Here is a 21708-nt window from a genome sequence, read left to right as displayed (position 1 = left end):
TTTGGGTACTAGTGAGTAGTCATTGATTTATCATCCCAAAAGCAGAAATGCTTCATAGCAAATCACCCTGAAAGCCAATAGCAATTGATGATTTATATTTTCCCATAAAAATGATTAATAGAGTAATCGAATCTCCAAACACTAATAGAATAATCACCTGGACTAATTGAAGACAATAATCTTGGTATCACTAGAATTGAAATATGTATTAAACATAAACTTCAAAAGAAGCTTTCTAATTAACATTTATGAAATAATGGACCTGAAATTGATGACTACTATGAAATATATAGAAAAAAAAAAACTTTAATTTACTACAAATAAAAGTTCTTGCATTTCTTTATAAAATATGTTCACCTAATGTAAAAATTGTCTCTGTGTGGAATTAATATGATTGTGTCATTTCACTGATTCTGTCATTATTGTAGTTGATAATTATCATTTTTATTTCAAAATAAAAATGGCTGTGTCACAACTTTATACTTTGTCATTTTATATTTGTGAGCACATACTGTTACAAGCTAAATAAAAATAGCTTTTTGTGAAAGCATCTCTGTGCATATTTGTTTTGCACAATATGTTTCCCAAATCTGGCTGTTCAAACTTTAACAAATTAAAGTAAGAACATTTGTGATAATCAATATTCATATATTACATCATTATAACATTTTTATGAAAATGTTATAATGCATGAATGGCCTACACGATGACATTTTTTATATGCCACTCATCTGATAAAAAAAAAAATCATTGTTTATGTCAACCAACGGCTTCTTCTAAATAATTGAGAATAAAAGTAACAACTAGTATCATCCATTCACGGTTTAACTCTAAACTCATTTAAATAACATTTTGTTCACCTTGTTCATTCCCTTGGCTTCTGTTCTTTGGAATGATCTTGCTTTATATATATTTCTGAAGATACAACTTTAAAACCCACAAAATTCAAATCTGGTGTCATCAAGTTTGTACTATCATTTTAACCTTAACCCTGTAAAGGCTGTTCATATCACTCCAAAGCAGACTGTCAGATCACAAATGAAGACCATTATTTATCATGGCAAGAACTTCTACTTAAATGAATTAATCATCTTAAGTGACACAAATACTTCCAATTCCCCTCCCACCCCAATGTTTGCTTGTATGTTTATGCAAGGTGTTTTTTTTCCCACTGTGTTCTGTTTTATCTTATCTAATGTGTGCTTTTCTACTCGCACGTATTTGAATGCAAATAAAATATGATGATCACATTGATTTTAAGTCCATGAAAGTATATATTTGCTTTCCCATAGAGTGAAAAAAAGAGTAATGGAAATGTTATTTTGCAGAGAAAAAAAAAATAATTTGTAGGGTAATTTATTTTTGGGAGGGTTTAATTGTTAAGAATATAATGTGTGCATCAGGTAAAATATTTGGGCATAATTCTACTATTGAGTAACATCTCCTGACTGAGCATTATTAGTCTCTGCTAGGCATAAATTTAACAAGAATATGCTTTAATGATAATTTCATATCCTGCTAACAAGCTGTATATGCAATTTTTATTAAAACATTCATTGCTTATAGTATTACTCAAATGGCAAGTACTATATTATAATTTCAGCATGTCATATTGGAAAGTTAGATTGATAGTTACACCTGTGAACATGTACAAGGTTGAACTGGCAGGTGGCACCTCCGTAGCCAGGTGGGAAGGAGCAGCAGTGCGTAGCACGCGCTTCTTGATTATACCGGGGTTCGAGCCCGTCACCACCAAATACAGAGGATGCGGAAAGGTCAGGGAATGACCATCGCATATCCCGGAGCAATATGATCTTAGTTGCTAATGCTTCTAAAAACCAAATAAAAACAAAAAAAAAAAACCTGGCAGGTTTTGACCCTGATGATTCCCAACAACTCTGACTCCATCTGAATCACTTACGTTGTGACTATTAGTTGGTGCCCTAAGTTTTCTGTTGGCTCTGGTGGTCCCTGGGTAGACTGGCCCAGATAGTCTGCCCCTGGATAACAGCTAATGTTACCATTACTGTACATGATTACATTGGTGGTAGGGGAGACTTGTAGATCCCTCCCTCTAATCCTGCTATCCCAGAAGCTGAATATGCAATTTTATTAAAACAAGCTTTCACTGTATTGAAAAATGTGATACTTATCACTTGCTTTTGAATTATATGCTCCATTTCAGTATACTTTCTCTTCCACAAACTATTAATGATACGATTTATATAATTCCTAAAGACACACTATATTATTCTTGGCTGAGATTAAAGTCATTCCGTTTAGCTTTCTTGTTCAATAACACTTCTGAAATAAGTCTTAATTATTTAAGTTTTGAAATTGTATGCTCTGAACTTACCACAGTAACTGGAATCATTAAAAATAGTATTAATATGATAACATTTTGAAAATTGTATTGATAGTGCAGAATTTTCATTGAGAAGCAGGCCGGTGTCAGTTTTCATGCAAAACAAAAAAAAAAAGTGAGCTAGATCACAGGTTCTCCTAATTCTATTTTCTATTTTTGCTTTTTGAGAAAAGCAAATGCTGGATATGAGCATAACTGCCAACACTCTAGATTTTTGACTGAAAAGCTGCCTTTTTTACTCTATTTGATTCACACTCTGTCTAATTATTGTAAAATAGTTGGCTACAAAGAGTTTCTCTGTCTTTTTATTTTCACAAAAAAATAATGGAATTACCAGAAATACTAGCAACTATATAATACTAGCAACAATACTACTAGCAACAGAATTTCTGGTAACGACTGATATAATTTCTAGTAACAACCGACAGGTTGTTACTAGAAGTGATATGCAGCCCAATTGGCCATCAGGTGGTACTGATGTACATTACAAAATATAAATGTGGGATAATAGCTATGTTCTCTGTAGTGTGACCATCTAATCGTACTTGTGTGGCGCAAGGTTAATTAACAATGTCTTTCAATAAGATGCCAAAGAGATTAGATGTAAAATCAGAAGACATACATGGGCAAGATTTTCATTGTCTTGTAAAATCTGGAAAAGGTAACAGGAAATATGATTTGCAAGCAAATAAGCGTAAGGACAGCGTGAAATGCATAGAAAAAATGTGGCATTTCATGATGATGATATCTTGCATGCCAAATGTTTATTCACATCTTTTGTCATAGATCATGCAAGTATGCTTTCCTGTCCAGAAATGTTTTCTGATAGTTGAAATAGCAAAAATAAATAAAAATATGGTTGCGGAAGAATAAAGACAAGAGGCATTGTTAGTAAAATTACATGGTTATAAGGAAAGAAAGGTAGTGATGTCTCTGAAAAATGGGCCATCTTTGTTTGCTGCAGATGGCAGTAATCAAAGTGATTCCAAGCTGTATCCCATTATGGTGACCTTTTGTAAAAATAAAAATTCATCAAATGGAAAGCAGCTTACTCTTAATGCTATTATTAGAAGGTGGCTCTACACGGGTACGACATTAGGTATCTTCTGAACAATGTTATGCCTATGGGATTACTTTAAAACCTGTCTGGCACTTAGTGTTTATGAGCAAGTTGCTATTGCATGGGGACCTCCCCTGTTATGATAGGCCTAAAAACTGGAGTAGCAAAGTAATACAAAGAGGAGATTGAGCACTTAGTGGTAATAGGCTCTCCTTGTCATCTTATTGTGTACTGAAAAGAGAAGGGCTGTATACACTTTCTGTGAAAGTGATTAATTTTTAGTGGACATTTACTATTATCTAGAAAGGATTGCTGGAAGGAAAGATAGATTTGAACAAGAAGGTAGAGTTCAAGTGATGCATGCCACCAAAGTACAAAAGATTTTGACTCATGTGTAAATGCTTAAATGTGTAACTAGATTGGAGCAGTGTGGTATTAAGGAAAAGTTGCTACAATGGATAAAAGGGTGGTTGATTGGGAGGAGACAGAGTGGTAATCAATGAACACTGCTCTTTGGGGAATGATGTCATTAGTGGAGTCCCTCAGGGTTCAGTGTTGGGCCTGCTGTTGTTTTGTATATTTATCAATGATATTGATGAAGGTATATCAGGCTTAATGTCCAAGTTTGCAAATGATACAAAGGTTGGCAGAGTTGTAAATGACAATAACAGAAGTGTGCTACTGCAACAGGATCTAGAAATGTTGGGCAGATGGGCTGAGAAGTGGCAACTGAAGTTTAACATTGACAAATGCAAAGTACTGCATATGGGTAGAAGTAACCCAAGAGAAACATATGAACTGTGCAATACTACACTTAGGGGCAGTAGAAAATGAAAAAGACCTGGGGGTAATTGTGCAGTCAGATATGAAGTTTTCTGAGCAGTGCAGACAGGCTGCCAGAGCAGGTCATGGGGTATTGTCAATGATATACAGAAATTTTGCTAGTAGGAAAGGGCAATGGTCAGGCCACACCTTGAGTACTGTGTACAGGTCTGGAGACCTCATTTTAGCAAGGATGTAGAGTTGCTGAGGGAAACGAAAGGGTGGTCTTACGAAGAAAGGCTTGAGTTTTGCAAATTGCATCATCTAGAGACTAGGCACCTGTGAGGTGATCTGATTGGGGTGTATAAGGTCTTGAATGGTTCGAGCAGGCTTAATGCTGATGGGACTGTTCCTCTTGCTCAGGTTATGAACCTGAGGGGACATAAATTCAGATTGAGGAAAGACAGTAATGACTAATAACATTAGTCCACGAAGAGCAGTGTCCATTGATTACCACTCCCTGTCTTCTCCCACTCAACTATCCTTGTATCCATTGTAGCAACTTGCTCTTAATACCATACTGCTCCAATTTGTACAGTAGCCTTCCATGTGCAACAGTATCAAAAGCTTTCCTGAAATCCAAGTACATGATATCAAAATTATTTTTGACATTCAGTTCCTTTGTGACCACATCATAGTACTCAATTAAATTGGTCAGACAAGACCTCCCTCTAACAAACCCATGCTGTGTCTTAACTATTACTGCAGTCTTGTCTAGATGATCCTGCAATGCTTCTTTAACTAGTGACTCCATTATTTTCCCCCAGAACACAAGTTAAACTAACAGGTCTATAGTTACTTGTGTCACCTTTTCAACCCCGTTTGTGAATTGGTGATACATTTGCAATCTCCAGTCCATGGGGATCTCCCTTGAGTTCAAGGAAGCTCTCATAATTATGGGGAAGGGTTTGCTTACTTCCTTTGCTGCCTCGTTTAATATACGTGAATAGATCCCGTCCACCCCGGATGCCTTCCTTATGTTTAACTTCAACAATTTCTCCTCCTATTTGCTCTCAGTTAATTACAAAATCGCTTATCTCCCTGTTAGTTTGATAAACTTATGGCTTTTCCCTCATTGAATAACTCCTCATGTGTGAATTGTAGATGCAAAATACTCATTCAGTTTATCAGCTACCTTAGCATGATCATCAATAGTCAACCCATCTATGTTAAGTGGTCCAATCTGATTCATCCCTCTCCTTCTAGAGTTTACATAAGTAAAGATATTTGGTAATTATGTAGAAACTGCTCTCATTAATACCTTTATGTTGGGCAATTCTTTGATTATGTTTGAGATATAAATTTGTTTATGTTTGTTTTTAAATGCATTTTATTTGTGGAATACATATCTGTTGTTTACTTGTATACAGTTATATGTAATTTTTTTTCCCTATGTGTTGGAATAATATTGAAAATGAATCTCTAAGCTTATAATAGATTTGATTTCTCATTCGTATCTGTTTTATTGTTTTATAATGTGTATTTTGTAGAGAAAAATCAGTTTTGATTTTACTCTTTTTTTTTTTTTTTTTTTTTTTTTTTATCTAATCATTTTCTCACTGAAGTGTTTTACAATTCAAACCACAACTAATACCTTTTTTAATTTGTGTTTTGTTTTGGAAGGACAATGCTGATGTGTTCTTTTACTTTGTTTTTCTTGCCTGTAGTTTTTCTTTAAGCATTAAGTGTATTCTTTTGTAATATTTTTAATTTGAATAAAAATTTGGTTTGAATTTTCATCAGATGAAGTGCATACATTTATACTTATATGTTGTTTTTTGTTCAATAGCTTTGTGTATATGTGATAAAAAAAAAAAGATAGCATAAAGTATATTAATGTATCCTATTCAGTTCTGAATTTTAACTAGATATCATGTTGCACCACATAAAATGAATTGATGGGTGTTTCATGGATTTTTATTATTGATTGTTCAGGATATCTTGATATCAGGATTAAAGAAAAGGTGTTTCTAATCGTAAAGGCTGTCAAGTTAAATTATATTGCACTATAATAACATTATAGTGCCAAATGAAGAAAAGCTTTAACTGGTTATCATTAACACAAATATTGTAAATATAGCATTACAAATATTGCTTCCTCTGCATCTAAAAAACTTGATTTTCTCTTTCACTCACAGCGTTACTTTCCTTCCAAACAGCTGTTCACTTGGTAATTATGTAGAAACTGCTCTTATTAATACCTTTATGTTGGGCAATTCTTTGATTATGTTTATGAGATATAATTTGTTTGTTTGTTTTTAAATGCATTTTATTTGTACAAATTGCAAATCCGCCCTACCGTGGAATACTGTTGCCACGTCTGGGGTGGTGCCCCCAAAACCTCTCTCAGACTTCTTGATTTCATTCAGAAGAGGGCAGTTAGGTTAATTAATGATTCATCTCTAACAGAGTCTCTTCACTCGCTGTCTCATAGACGTACTGTTTCTGCTGCATGCCACTTCTACAGATATTTCCATGGGCACTGTTCCTCTGAATTTGCTTCTATAATTCTCTCTCTCTCTCTCTCTCTCTCTCTCTCTCTCTCTCTCTCTTTCAAAACAGTCCGAACATGTGCTGCCAACATCCATTTACTCTCCAACTTCAAACTCACAGAACCAACTTTTCATCTTCCTCGTTTATTCATTCAACTGCTGTTTTCTGGAACACCCTTCCTTCATGCATATTTCCTGAAAATTACAGTCTACAGAAGTTCAAGTCCAATGTCAACAAATATCTTCTTTCGTCTTCTCAACCTCCAACCCAATCACGGTGCTAAGTACTATAGGTTCTAATACCTCTTGTGTTTGGGGTTTACATAAAAAAAAAAAACAAAAAAAAACCACATTTTGCACAGATATCACAGTGTTTTCTAGGAAAGAGTTTTTAGGGTATTAGTGCATGGAAAATCTTTTAACAGAGTACTGTAATGAAAGGTACACATCCTGCGTGACTAAAATTATTGGAGGCATAAACATGCTAGATAGTTTGATAGCAGCAACACAAATTTATATCATTCATCAAGAAGCTCTGTAATGCACAAGTAAAATGATGCATATAATGTGTCAAATGTTTATCATCTTTTTAATCAGCTTTTGGTGATGGATTTAGAGCAGCTTTATGAATTTCTATACCAAAGGAAATATAATTATTTTTTTATATATAAAATTTACAAATCATCTGGGTATCTGAATTTTTTCCTTTTTTCAGTTATTTGATCTTCATTTCATCTCAGCTATTTGGAGTTAGCCCTTTAGATTTGCCCCATTCACTCCCTCCTTATTAAAGTTGAGTTTTTTTATAACATTGTGTCCTTCCATATCTTTTTTTTTTCATCTCATACTATTTCTTTCGTGGTCGGCCTCTTTGCTATATTTATACAACCGGTACTGCTGCAACTTCTCTACAACCAAAGTCTGCTTAGTTTTCTCTAATATATTCATTCCATATTCTCTCCTTTATACACCAATCATCCCCATCTCAGATATGTGTGACCTTTATTTAAATTGAAAAATATGAGAAATCTAACTACTCAGAATCATTAGCATAGAAGAATGGTTAAATTAATGTTGGTGATGATGATGATTCCGATGTAACAAAGAATTAGTAAATTCTCTCATATCTCTTTTAAAATATGTGTAAACAGAAATAGGACAAGATAGATGAAGCGAGTAGAGTGTATTGTGATGGGTTGTAAATTATTGAAGTGAGGCCAGCTTTATTGTATGACATTATTAGAAAACAGAGAAAGAAGTCTATCTCATGTCTTATTCACCTAGTTCTAATTACATTTACAATTTTAAAGCTATATGTGAATGAATATACCATTGATTTTTTCCATCCTGCTGCATAACTGATTTAGAGTATTTGAATTTTTCACTTTGTTTGATTATGACCTTCATTTCTTATCAAAATAATCATTTATACTTTTTGTTTTCTTTAGTAAAATCACTTTCTTTGAATTCTGTTTTAGTTCCACTAATTCTTCAACCTTTACATTCAGCAATTCTGCTGTAAAGTTAACCCAAAGCCGGCTTTTTTGCATTATTTCTTTCTGTGCCTGGTCAGTCAACGATGTATCCAGAGGTAACATGCTAGATTGTTAAAAACCAGTTTTGTTCATCAGCCAGGATGGAATGGAATCTGTAATTTTAAAATTAAATTCACTGACTAGGACTAAAACTGTGCAAAATTGTATCTTGCTTAGCAACCGAATAGGATTCATACTGTTCAATAAATATAAAGTTCCAAATTATATGGTCAAATGCACATGTGGTTAGAATCAAAAAAACAAATTTGTGAACGAAATGCAGTTGTTCTTGTTACACCTGCAAAATAGTATTATGGAATATTTGTGCTAATGTATAAGGTGTTTACATAGAAAAGAAACAACCTTGAAGGTTTAAATTTTTATTGAAGAATTCATTAAGAGGGATATTCACACAGACCATAGTCGGCTGAAGCATGTCTGAGTATGCATGATCTGTCTTTGGATGGACTTTAATTTAGCCATCAGTAGCACACATTTTGTTTCCTGTTGTGAGGGCATCATAATTCAACCTGAAACTCATTATATAAAATAAATATAATATATAAGCATATATATTTATTTTTATATATTTATTTCTTCACTAGCATTTATATATAAAAAGTTTATATATTAAGGCGTCGAAGTTTCATTTCTGTGTAGACACCCAGTATTTTGTGTGTCAGTCATTTCATTGTCTGCACATATTAAGAAAAAATGTATATTACCCTTACATAAATTTGATATATAATTGTACACATTAAATATACAGTATATATATATATATATATATATATATATATTTTTTTTTTTTTTTTATTCTGAAGTTTATTATTACATTTTTAACAGCCAGTGTGACTGAACTTATGCAAGAGCCATTACACCAGTTTGGTTGAACCGAATCGTACCATTGATTATATCATCTACAGATGCTAAGCACCATGGTATCTTTTACTGTATGAGTTTTGCTAGTTTATTCAAAAAGAAAAGGAGTGGACTTTGGTAGAGTCACCCTTCACTGGGAAGGTTTCAAAAATGAACTTTCTTTACATGTAAATTTCTGTTCCCTCATATATATTGTAATACTACTACTACTACAACAACTACTAGTTCCCACAGGAACTAGTAGTTGTTGGTGACTCTATTGTCAGGGAAGCGGGGAACATGCTTTGCAAAAAGGATAGGTGGAATAGGACCAGGGTATGTCTGCCAGGGGCAAAGGTTGATGACGTTGTAGAGCAGATATCATCTTTTAAGGGCACAAAAGGTGATATAGTTGTACACGTTGGCACTAATGATATTAAGAGTAGGAGACCGGCGGAATTACTTAGCAAGTACAGGTCACTGTTGAAAAAAAGCCGTGAATTAGGGTTGAATTTGAAAGTGTCTGCAATTCTGCCCGGACACGCTAGGAGGGAGTATGTGATGAGAGCCTTGTCGATTAATTCAGCCCTGGAGGGATTGTGCAAGGCTCAAGGGGTAGAATTTTTTCAGCCTGGACTGTACTTGTTAACAGGAGAGATTGCTTCTATAGGGATGGGATACACTTAAATAGAAAGGGTGCAAGAATTTTTGCTGATGCTGTCGAGGCAGAGTTAGGTGGGTTGGAAAACTGCTAGTTGGGGGGGGGATTCAAGGACTAATAGATTAACAGTAGCCACTGGCAGAGGTGGAAGTGATTCTTGCACTGCTTCTATTGAAATGAGCAGAAGCCTGAAAAACAAGATGCAGGGTATTTCAGAGACTGCTGGGAGTCATTGCGGTACAAGTAAACACATGGGTTGTGTTAGGGTAGCCAAGAATAGAAACAGGTGCATGTATACCTGCGTGTACACCAATGCTAGGATTTTGGTAAATAAATTTGATGAATTTGAGGTATTGCTCAAAACATCAAAGGCAGATATTGTTGGGATATCAGAGACGTGGTGTCACACAGATATAAGGAATGCGGAACTGGAATTTGGGGAATACAATGTGTATAGAAAGGATAGACAGGACAGGAGGGGAGGAGGGGTTATGCTATTAGTTAAGAAACACATAAAGTCCAAGGAAGTGAAGCCAGTCGACATCGATGGACAGGGCAGTGTCGAGTCAGTTTGGTGTGACATAAGCATAGGGAAATCAAAATTGAGAGTAGGAGTGTGCTATAGGCCTAATGACTCTGATGAGTATAATAAGATATTGTACAGGGAAATAGAGTGGGCCAGTAAATCAGAGAGTCTTATAATGGGGGATTTTAATTTCCCAGATATTGACTGGAATTTGTGGGTTGGTCACTCGCACACTAGCAAGGCTTTTGTGGATTTATTAGATGATTGTTTTCTACATCAGCATGTTCGTGAGGCACAAAAGAGGGAGCAATACTCTTGATCTGATTATCAGTAGTGATTCTTCGTGCATTAAGAATCTGCAGATAAATGAACCACTAGGTGGCAGTGATCACAGTGTGTTGAAGTTGCATGGGATACTTACAAATTAACACATGACACAGAAGCCTATGATAGATACAAGTTGATATGCAACCAAGTTACAAAGGAGGTTAGGCAGGCGAAGGCAGATTACGAGAAATCCTTGGCAAGGGATGCAAAGAAAAACAGCAAAGAGTTCTTTACTTATGTAAACTCTAGAAGGAAGGGGATGAATCAGATTGGTCCACTTGATATTGATGAGTCAACTGTTGATGATCCTGCTCAGGTAGCTAACAAACTAAATGAATATTTTGCATTGACATTCACAAATGAGGTTATTCAGCAAGGGGAATGCCAGAGGTGTATTCAACTCTAGCAGTAAGCTAAAGAATCTTGAAATAACTGGGAGTAAAGTGGACGAGAAACTGTTGAAGATAAACACAAGAAAGGCACCTGGGGTGGATGGGATCTATCCAGTTATATTAAAGGAGGCAGCAAAGGAAGTAAGCGAACCCTTAGCCATAATTATGAGAGCTTCCTTGGACTCAGGGGAGGTACCTACAGACTGGAAATGTGCAAATGTGACCCCAATTCACAAAGGAGGATCAAAGGCTGACACAAGTAATTATAGACCTGTGAGCTTAACTTCTGTTCCAGGAAAATTAATGGAGGCACTGGTTAAAGAAGCACTGCAGGATCATTTAGACAAGACTTCAGTTATAGCTCAGACACAGCATGGTTTTGTTAAGGGGAAGTCTTGCCTGAACAACTTGATTGGATACTATGATGCAGTCACAAAAGAACTGGATGCAGGGAATAACTTTGATATTATATACTTGGATCTTAGAAAGGCTTTTGATACTGTTGCACATGGAAGACTGCTACACAAATTGGAGCAGTGTGACATTGGAGGCAAATTGCTGCTATGGATAAAGGGGTGGTTGAGGGGGAGAAGACAGAGAGTGGTAATCAATGGACACTGCTCATCGTGGACTAATGTTATTAGTGGAGTCCCTCAGGGATCAGTGTTGGGTCCATTATTGTTTTCTGTATTTATAAATGATATTGATGATGGTATATCAAGCTTAATGTCCAAGTTTGCCGACGATACAAAGGTTGGCAGGGTTGTCAAGGACACTACTGACACTATGCTGCTGCAACAGGATCTGGAAAGGTTGAGCAGATGGGCTGAGAGGTGGCAAATGAAGTTTAACATTGACAAATGTAAAGTACTACACATGGGAAACAGCAACCCCAGAGCAACGTATCAACTCTGTGGTACTACACTGACAGTGGTAGAGAATGAAAGGGACTTTGGGGTGGTTGTGCAGGCAGATATGAAGTTCTCTGAGCAGTGCAGACGGGCTGTAAGAGTAGCTCATGGAGTATTGTCAATGATATACAGGAATTTTTCCACCAGGGATAAGGAGGTGATTATTCCCTTGTATAAGGCAATGGTCAGGCCACACCTAGAGTACTGTATACAGGTCTGGAGGCCTCATTTCAAGAAGGATGTAGAGCTGCTGGAACGAGTACAGAGAAGGGCAACAAGATTAGTGAATGGAACAAAGGGGTGCTCTTACGAAGAAAGGCTTAAGTTTTGCAAATTACAGTGTCTGGAGACTAGGCACCAGCGAGGTGATCTGATAGAGGTGTATAAAGCCTTGAATGGTTTAAGCATGCTCAGTGCTGATGGGATTCTTCCTCTAGCTCAGAAAAATCACCTGAGAGGGCATAAATTCAAATTGAGGAAAGACAGATGTAGGATAGACGTGCGGAAATTTGCCTTTAGCCAGCGGATGGTTGGTTGGTGGAACAGACTTCCATCCCTTGTGGTGGAGGTTGATAGCCTAAATAAGTTTAAGGCTCAGCTGGACAGGTATTTTGAACGAACAGAGGGGTGAAGTGGAAGTGGGTTTTTTTTTTTGGCTGATGCTGCATAAGCTTGCTTTCTTGCATCAAATGCCTCTACTAATGCTAATGCTAAAGTGGGATTTACTCAAGGAGGTAACTACCATCAGAGGTAAAGGGAAGGGTTTTTGTTTTCGTAAAGGCGACTATGATGGTCTGAGACAGTATTTAAATTCTATACAGTGGGACCAACTGATGATGTTACCAACAGCAAACTCAAAATGGGAAGCATTCAAGGAACTAATCTTGGAGTCTACCAGGCTTTACATACCAACTAAGAAATATTGTTCAAGGTTTAGGCCTATATGGTTGTCAGATGAACTAATGAGACATGTGGCAGAGAAGAAAAATGCATGGGATACATACAAATTAATGGGTGACATGGAAGCCTATGATAGATATAAGTTGGTCTGGTAACCAAGTCACAAAGGAGATGAGGCAGGCAAAGGCAGACTATGAAAAATCCTTGGCAAAGGATGCAAAGAAAAACAGAAAAGAGTTCTTTACCTATTTAAACTCAAGAAGGAAAGGGATGAATCAGATTGGTCCACTGGATATTGATGGTTCAACAGTTGAGGATCCTGCTCAGGTGGCTAACAATCTAAACGAGTATTTTGCATCTACATTCACGCATGAGGAGTTATTCAGGAAGGAGAATGATGTAGGTAAAGTAAACATTGGCAGTGAGCTGGATGATTTTGTAATAACTGAGAGGAAAGTGGAGGAGAGATTGTTGAGGATAAACATAAAAAAGGCACCTGGGGTGGATGGGATCTATCCAGTTATATTAAAGGAGGCAGCAAAGGAAGTAAGCAAACCCCTAGCCATAATTATGAGAGCTTCTTTGGACTCAGGGGAGGTACCCATAGACTGGAGATGTGCAAATGTAACCCCAATTCACAAAGGAGGATCAAAGGCTGACACAAGTAATTATAGACCTGTTAGTTTAACTTCTGTTCCAGGTAAATCAATGGAGGCACTGGTTAAAGAAGCACTGCAGGATCATCTAGACAAGAATTCAGTTATAGCTCAGACGCAGCATGGTTTTGTTAAAGGCAGGTCTTGCCTGACCAATTTGATTGGATACTATGATGTAGTCGCAAAAGAACTGGCTGCAGGGAATAACTTTGATATTATATATTTGGATCTTAGAAAGTCTTTTGATACTGTTGCACATGGAAGACTGCTGCACAAATTGGAGCAGTGTGGCATTGGAGGCAAATTGCTGCTATGGATAAGGGGATGGTTGAGTGGCAGAAGACAGAGAGTGGTAATCAATGGACACTGCTCAACGTGGACTAATGTTATTAGTGGAGTTCCTCAGGGTTCAGTGTTGGGTCCGTTGTTGTTTTCGGTGTTTATGAATGATATTGATGATGGGATATCAAGTTTAATGTCCAAGTTTGCAGATGATACAAAGGTTGGCAGGGTTGTTAAGGACACCACTGACACTATGCTGCTGCAACAGGATCTGGAAAGGTTGAACAGATGGGCTGAGAGGTGGCAAATGAAGTTTAACATTGACAAATGTAAAGTACTACATATGGGAAACAGTAACCCCAGAGCAACGTATCAACTCTGCGGTACTACACTGACAGTGGTGGAGAATGAAAAGGACCCGGGGGTAATTGTGCAGGCAGATATGAAGTTCTCTGAGCAGTGCAGGCGAGCTGCAAGAGTAGCTCATGGTGTCTTGTCAATGATATACAGGAATTTTTCTAGCAGGGATAAGGAGGTGATTATTCCCTTGTATAAGGCAATGGTTAGGCCACATCTTGAGTACTGTATACAGGTCTGGAGGCCTCATTTCAAGAAGGATGTAGAGCTGCTGGAACGGGTACAGAGAAGGGCAACAAGATTAGTGAATGGAACAAAGGGTTGCTCTTACGAAGAAAGGCTTAAGTTTTGCAAATTACAGAGTCTGGAGACTAGGCACCGGCGAGGTGATCTGATAGTGGTGTATAAGGCTTTGAATGGTTTGAGCATGCTCAATGCCAATGGGATTCTTCATCTTGCTCAGAATAATCACCTGAGAGGGCATAAATTCAAATTGAGGAAGGACGGATGTCGGATAGATGTGTGGAAATTTGCCTTTGGCCAGCAGGTGGTTGGTTGGTGGAACCGACTTACATCACTTGTTGTTGAAGTTGATAGCCTAAACAAATTTAAGGCTCAACTGGACAGGTATTTCGAGTGAACGGAGGGGTGAAATGGGAGTGGTGTGTTTTTTTTTTTTTTTTTTTTTTGGCTGATGCTGAATAAGCTTGCTTTCTTACATCATATGCCTCTACTAATGCTAATATATTCCAGTGATGGTCGAAGTTTCCTTCCTATTGCTTACTGGTTAATCTTTCTTGAACCCTGTTATCTAAGTTTTTATTAATTATTTTTTACAGTTAGTAAAATAATAAGAGGAATTTACCTCAATATAGTACGTAGAACACTTCCCTATGGTACCCTCCAGAAATTAAAATGAAAAAAATCGACAACTTACCGGTACATTAGAGTAAAATATAAATAATTAATTTAACACAATTCAAATCAATTTAAAACAATTAAAAAACAAATTAACGCAATTAAAAGTATCTAACGAAAATATTCAAACCGATTTTCCTTCCTGAAGCTGACAACGCTTTTCGACCGTATGTCGTGATCACAGGAATGAAAATTCCTGTGAAAATTATTTATATTTTACTCTAATGTACCGGTAAGTTGTCGGTTTTTTTTGTTTTTTCCATTTGAATTTCTGGAGGGTATCATGGGGAAGTGTTCTACGTACTATATTGAGGTAAACTCCTCTTATTATTTTACTAATATTATTATCAACGTAGAACATATTGAGTATTACAGCTCTGATTCATACTATCTATTTTTTACAATGTGCACATTCTTTCTTTTCTCTCCCAGAATTTCTTAAGTAAGTTGCCTCAAGATATAAATGTTTCTTTTTTTTAATCCCCCCCCTCACACACACACACACACACACACACACACACACACACACACACACACACACACACACACACAACCTCTATAGCTAGTATTACCCTTATTCTTATATATGGAAACTAAATGTCTCCAAATCGCTGAAATTCTTGCACAGCCCTTATCTTATAGAAAAATATTATTGGCTACTGAATTCCTTCCAGTCTGGGTGGCTTTCATACCTCAGTGTCATAGCCAAGTGCCATTGAAGGCCAGTGTTGCTCTCCAGGGGAAATCTATTCAGTCAAACCTATATTTGAATTGACATCTTTAACATCTTAAGGAATATTGCTCTTCCATTTATCCATTATCTTTTCTGCTTTTACCACAGTTGTTGAGACCTTTGTATTGTTTCATTTCCCATTCGATTCTCATTGTTAATATATTTTGTATATGTTATATCTGTCCTTTTTTTTTTCTTTTCACCCAGCTTTAGACGGTCTGTCAAGCCTCTTCAGCTTAATTCACGTTTTGCATTTGTTTTAAATCCTCTGTATTAATGGTTCTCAGCACTGTGGTGCATACTCTGTGCAGAGTGAGAATGAGATATTAATAATTTTAACCATTTAGTTCGCTTGTGAACTAAATGGTTAAAGTGGAGAAAGGAACATAAAGCAGCTCATTTCTTTTGGGAGAGGGCATGAGTAAAAATGGTTATAAACCGCTGATGTGTGACTTTCCAATCTTATGCCATCTTTTTTCCAGTAATTGCATCCTTAACTTCTGCATTTCAAGTTCCTGTGTGAATATAGCCTCTATTACTCTGTAGAGGATGAAGTATTAAAGTATACTTCATATTTTCTTCACTAGCATAATTTTCATTGCTGTCAGAGTGTTTTTTTAATTTTTTTTATGCTCGCTCTCAGTACTATTTGCATGCAATATTTCTGTCTACCACTATACCCATTCTATTTCTATAAGTACTTTAGTCCATACATAGTGTCTCCTACTGTATAGGATCTGGATATAAGCTATACAGTATTTACCTTCCTTTTTTTTGGAGAGGGTATCAGCCAGTATAGCAGTTCTTTAAGTCAGCAAACCAATATTCAGTTTCCACTCACTTTCCATACTTGCTTTGTGTGTCGTTACTTAAGGGAAAATGAAGTAAGTCCAGATCATCAGATATGTTACTTCAACTGCATTATTATGGTCATTGTAGGACTCTGAGTTTAGCAAGTTTTGAAGCTGGCTGGACATCTAACACCACCTTCCTCCTTTCAATGTGTAAAGTTATAACATGAAAGAAATAAAACTTACCACTATAAAAGCAAACATTTTAAAATGACCAATCAACAGCAAAAAAAAAAAAAATGCTGAAATGTGATGAATGCCTATTAGTAATTAAAATAAAGATGTGGTTTTAGTTCTGTTTTGTTTTCTGGTGTAAAATTATACAATGTTGTGGTGTATTGTACAAGTATAATTTTAAACCAGCATGCTGAAAGTTGTGTATTTTGTTGTAACTAGTATGCGTGTGTGATATAGTCACTTTTTGCCAAGATACCTTTGAAAGAATGAATTTAAATTAATTTATGAATTTTTTTTTTTCAAATTTACCTCTGTACCGATAAATTTTCCATTAGCAAAAAAGTCTTTGAGCATCATGAATCATGTAACATTGATGAAATCTTGCTACAACTAACTGACTGAACAGCATTCCTCCATGAGGACTGCTGTTCAGTCAATTGTAGCAAGTTTTTATATCCATTAGAGAGGTCTTGGCATAGTCTCATCATAAACTGGAGGAATTTCTTAAGGTATCTTCAATCAAGGCTGTAGTTAGCTGATCTCAAATGGAGTAAATAGTTTTCCTCTTGAGCTATTCCTGGTTTTTCAGTGCACACATAAAATTAAAATCAACCCGTGAATACATTTTTTTTTTTTTTTTTTTTTTTTTTCCTACAATAATACACAATTATGCAATATGGTCTAAGTCAATGGTTCCCAAACTACTGAGATTTACAGACCTCTTCAAAAATCAAAACGTGTTTGCAGGGGGGGGGACCCCCTTAAAAAAAAGAAAGCCCAGTACGAACACTGGTTTTCTGAAAAGAAAATTCAAAGTTTAATGTGTGAAACAACTCAACTTTATTCTTATTTTTATACAAGTACATAATAATAACTTTATTTATCATCGATTTGCTGTACATAGAGCGAATAATTTGAAATGTGTATAATTATATACACTAATCATATTGAAAATAAGTAATCTTCTAATGAAGTTCATTGTGATTCTGTCAGTATATTTCTTAAGAAAATAAACACACATCGCTTGATATGTTCTGAACATTTTGCAGACTCCCTGGAACTGGTCTACAAACCTCCAAGGGTCTGTGGACCCCAGTTTGGGAAACGCTGGTCTAAGTTATTAGATATGCCTAAAAACCAAAGCAAAATTTATTTTTTTTTTCTGTACACAAACAGTTGTAACAAGATTTTATTATAATAAAATTTTCAGTCTTTCAGATGGCACTCGCTATTCTGCTGAGTAACACTGCTATTGTTCGTTTGTTTTTTGTTAGGGGTTTATTGGAACAAGGATTACTTTGGTCATATTGCACATAAATACACTACTGCACTTTATAATTCTGTAATTAAAAATTAGAACCAAAATGTTTGGTACTGTGGCTGAAAGTTGAAATAATTTCACAAATTTTTAAATGAACTAAAGATAATAAAAAGCCAAACTCTACTCAAAGTAAGCAACATTTTTTAAACAACCACACACAATTATAGTGAAAAAAGTTACATTGTGGAAAGTGAACCTTTCCATCCTTTTGCTTTTAGTGATAAATTCACTTTTGACAACCATTTCTGTTTATCAGGCTTGGCCTTACATCTAAGCTTTGCAGGTGCAGGGCAGCTGCATTCTGACAGTCAGGAACTCCTCTAGTGGGTGTTACAGTTTATATAAAATGCAGTTGTGCCCATCCATCACACTGTCTATCACTTGCAATGGAGGACTATTTAGTTCACTTTTTTTCCAAAAAATTTGGTTTAAAATAAACAGACATTGAAATTTTAGAAGTAGCTAAGACCATAGCAGAATAATGAATAACTACTTCAAAAAAATACGAATAAATAATTAATTTTTGTAGATTATAAGAACCAGGAAAGTTTAAAAATCTACGTAGTTGATATTCTAATTAACTCATAACCAGGTGTGACAATGATTTTTCTTACCCACACACACACTCATGCGTGCTTTCTCGTTTGCAAAAGTTACCCCATTTATGACCTTAAAAAATGATTGAAATAATTTAAAATATTCTCTTTTTGATGTCACCTTTATTTTTATCTTCTTTTATTTGCATATGATCTCCATTATTATTTTGACTGATAGCAAGCGAAATGTCAGTAAAAAAACCTGCACCTGCAACCATTTGATGCTAGCCAGATTCAGCTGTGATGCAATGTATTATGAAGGTGTAATGAGAAAGTATAAAGCAGAAGAGCATGCACCACAGTGAATTGGTTTTAAATTCATGTTTTACAGAACTTTCATATAATTATCAAAACTAGACTTAACTTGGTCATACATTTTTACTTTTGCACAAATAACTAAAAAAGATTTTTTGGAATTTTCATTGTGAAATCAAAAACACTCTCATTGAAAGTTATTTGGAATTTTGGCTGCATAGAGGACATTGCTGGAGGTGGTGTGGTGTTTCAAAGACCGTGTACAATCAGCTCTATATTAACTTATAAACAAACGTTATGATTTTAATGGCTGTAATTGCACTATAGTCCAGTTTGCTGACAATGCCATTTTCAATTGACAGAATACTGAGTTGTTAATTTGTTCCAGAAGCATTGTTAACTGCATGTAAGTTTTCATAAGTTTTAGTATTTTTGTTAAACCTTTTCTTACTGTTTTGTATGCATTTCATGGTTTGAATTTTATTTATTTTTTTTGATATGAAAACCCCCAAACATGGAAAGTATTAGTACTTAGTACCATGCATGGGTTATAGATTGGGAAAACAGAAGATACTTGGTGACATTAGACGTGAAAATTTCAGGAATTACATTGAAGGAAGGTTGTTCTAGAAAATAGAAGGGATAAATGAGGAATAGGGAAAGTTGGTTCTGTGAGCTTGGAGTTGGACAGTGAATGGATGCTGACTGGTTGTAGCATGTGTTTGGACTGGTTTGGAAGAGATTAGGAGAAATTACAGATGCTGGTTCAGAAAGACAGTGCCATGGTAGTATTTATAGAAATGGCATTCAGTTTCTGCTGAACAGATGTTCAGCAGAAACTGAACATCTGTAAGACAGAGTGCAAAGAGACTCTGTAAGAGACAAAGGTCATTAATTAACCTGACTGACATGTTTTGAATAGTGTATAAGCTTGAGAAAGATTTTGGAGATACCACTCCAGATCTACTAACAGTATTCCGTGGTATTAGTATTGGCCACATGGCTCAAGGAAGCCTATGGCTTATGCTGCACCAGACAAAAAAAAAGGGGGGAGGGATAAAATAATAAGAAGAAGAAAATTTAAAAAAATAAATAATTAATAAAAGAAAAGGAAATAGGCAACATGCATTTCCATCCTCCCATAGTTAATTATCCAGCTGACCTTTGAATTTCCCCAAACTGTCAGCCTCTACCACCTACGTAGGTAATTTATAACTCACTGGTTAAAATAAAACTTTCTGCATTCCAGTCTAAACATCTCTCCCTGTAACTTTAATTTATGTCCCCTGATTCCAGAATCAATAATAATGGTGAAAATTTTGTCCTCATTCATTTTACTTATGCCTCTCAGAGCCTTAAACACCTCAATCAAGTCTCCTCTAAGGTGCCCAGTTTAAGTTCTACAACCCACATATTCGAAGTCTTTCCTCATATGGACGACCTTTTGTCAATCTCACCAGGCGAGTTACCCATCTTTGGACCCTTTCAAGAAGCTCAATGTATTCCAAGTGTGGTCTGACCTATAATGGGATTATGACGTCCTTATCTCTACTAGCAAATGTTTGATAAATCATCGATAGGACACCATGGGCCTTCCTTGCAACCTGTCTACAAATCTATATGGCAGATTGGAGTTTTGTACAGAGTGAGTAGTTGTTTAGAAGGAAAGTAATGCCGAGAGTGAGAAAGGAAATCCACTTTTTGGTTGTAAGCAAAGCAATATTTGTGATGTGCTTATGCCAGGGAGATTAGATGCTAGGGTAATTCCTAGTTGGGATATATGTTTTCTAGAAATCTGAGTATTATCAAAAATGAGCAAGGGGACAGTGGATTCTTTTTGTGAGAAATAAGACAGGACTGCTGTTTTAAAGGGATTAAAGTTAACTAAGTTTTCTTTTTCTCACTGAAGAATTATCTGGTGATTGTCATTTAAGGACTTGGAGGTTATCCAAGAAGTTTAAGCAGTTTGTGAGGACAAGGTTTCTCAAATTGGTAAGTGGAATTTAGTGTGCAATCATCAGTAAAACTATGGATAGAATTCCCAGTTAGTGGAAGAACGATATTAATATGTAAGATGAAAAGAGTAGGAGAAAGAACTGAGAACTTTGGGGGAAAACCAGCATTGGTGAAGAAATTAGAAGACGGGGAACTGTCAGTCATCACTGAACGTGAGCAGTCAGAAAGAAAAGTGGATATCCAATTTCAAAAAACAGTTGGCAATACATAAGGTGGAAGCTTTTTCAGAAGACCTTTATGCCTTAGAATTCTCGAGAGCAGCTGTTTGAGTTTCATCTTGAGTTTTACAATTTCTGTCTGGAAGTTTGAATATCAAATTTTTTTTTTTGTTAACTGGCATGCAGTTCCCAAAGCCACAACCTTAGTTACCCTGCCCTAAGGGTAGGCCTGTTTGTGCAATTTATTGTCATGTGTCCTTTGAAGAATTATCTTTCAAGGAATTCTCAAAGAATTATTTCAAAGAATAAAATTTTTAAAGGTTTGTTTTCAGAATGCGTTTTTTTTTTTTTTTTTTCCTGAAGAGGATCAAAGTTGAAATTATATCTGATATTATGTTTGTAGAAAATACATTTACCATGACCTTGCCCCATTCTGCACACTCATCTCTCATGTAATTGCATATGCAACCTTTGAAACCGTGGGCTCATTTAGTGTTAATAAAGGGCAAATCTGCAGTATTCTTATGATTATAGAT

General features: G+C 35.8%; 1 protein-coding gene across 1 annotated transcript in view; it reads left to right on the top strand.

Moving 5' to 3' along the window:
* Positions 1-21708, top strand: part of LOC150076957 (cell adhesion molecule Dscam2-like) — a 129607-nt gene that overhangs the window by 1611 nt on the left and 106288 nt on the right. The gene's annotated exons all lie outside the window — the stretch shown is intronic.

The sequence above is a fragment of the Mastigoproctus giganteus genome, chromosome 12 (genome assembly GCF_048544385.1).
Source record: "Mastigoproctus giganteus isolate SK-2022 chromosome 12, ASM4854438v1, whole genome shotgun sequence".
In the NCBI taxonomy this organism is placed as follows: Eukaryota; Metazoa; Arthropoda; class Arachnida; order Uropygi; family Thelyphonidae; genus Mastigoproctus; species Mastigoproctus giganteus.
Note: the sequence above shows the minus strand (reverse complement) of the source record. Positions and strands in the feature narration are given on the sequence as shown.